This window comes from Phasianus colchicus, chromosome 8 (assembly GCF_987193195.1).
Source record: "Phasianus colchicus chromosome 8, bPhaCol1.hap1.1, whole genome shotgun sequence".
Taxonomy (NCBI): domain Eukaryota; kingdom Metazoa; phylum Chordata; class Aves; order Galliformes; family Phasianidae; genus Phasianus; species Phasianus colchicus.
In genome coordinates this window covers 27998200-27999430 of record NC_143443.1, presented here as the reverse complement: position 1 = coordinate 27999430, position 1231 = coordinate 27998200, and positions in this window count along the sequence as shown.

Sequence of the window (1231 nt, the reverse complement as noted above, 5' to 3'; positions counted from 1 at the left end):
AGATTGTTTAGATCTAAGAAAATTTTTTTCCCTTATATAAACTTCTTTGGCGTTTCCTTATCTTTCCAATTATTCACTGTGTTGCATCTCTGCTAATTATGACACCCCACTGTGTAGCCGTTGCATCGGGCTCAGCAGTTCAGTGCACGGGCTGGGGATTGGCACAGTCTTGCTAATTACTCCCGGATGCGGGCTCCGATCCTGCAAAATCATACACCTACCCAGCGGTGTGCGGTGTTTAACATTCACTACCTGAAGAGATTCACATCAAAGCGACATTTTTCAGTGTAACTGCCTCATAATTGGCACAAAACACAGGCTTTGTAACAAACAGCCTTTTGCTTCTCGACAGGTCACTGCTTCGATGTGAGCGAGCAGCGTCTGAGCTGCGCATGGCGCTCATCAAGCGTCTGTGCTGCTGCCGGGCCGAGCTCTGCTCTGTGGGATTATGCCTGTAGCTCCTGGTTGGAGATAGAGCCAAAGCTTGCTGCTGAAAATTAAGCTCTAACGGAGACCCGTGGCTCCTCTCATGCCATCTGTTAGCTGCTTCATTTTGAGAAGCCGGCGCCATTTCCAAATCTGTAAGAGATCTTTAAGGACAACGGAGGAACTAGAAATGTATGGATCTTCAAGTAAATGTGTGGAGAGGTGAGGTGGAAGAGAACTGTAGAATCATAGAATGGGATCTTAAAGAACATTGAGTTTCAAACCCCCTGCCATGGGCAGAGTTACCATCCAGCAGCCGAGCTGCCCAGGGCAGGGCAACCAACCTGACCCTGATGCCTCTAGGGATGGGGCATGCACAGCTTCTCTGAGCAGCCTGTGCCAGCACCTTACCACCACCACCTTCTGAGTAAAGAATTTCTGCCTAACATCTAACCTAATTTCCCCCTCTTTTAGTTTAAAGTCCTTCCCCCTTGTCCCATCTCTTCCAGACCATGTAAAAATTTGGTTCCACTCCTGCTTATATTCTCTCTTCTAGTACTGGTCTCCCACGAGCCGTGTCTTCTCCAAGCTAAGAAAGCCCAACTCTACCTTTCTTCCTAAGAGTGATGCTCCAGCCCTTTGATCAGGAGTATGGCATAACCAGCAATGACTGGGACTGGCTCCTGAACATCCAAATGCCCTTTCCTGGTGATGTGTGTGTGTGACCTTGAAAATCCAGCTATGCTATGCCATCTGTGGTTTCCTATATCTCAATGAAAATGTTTATATATTGTCATCTGGTCCT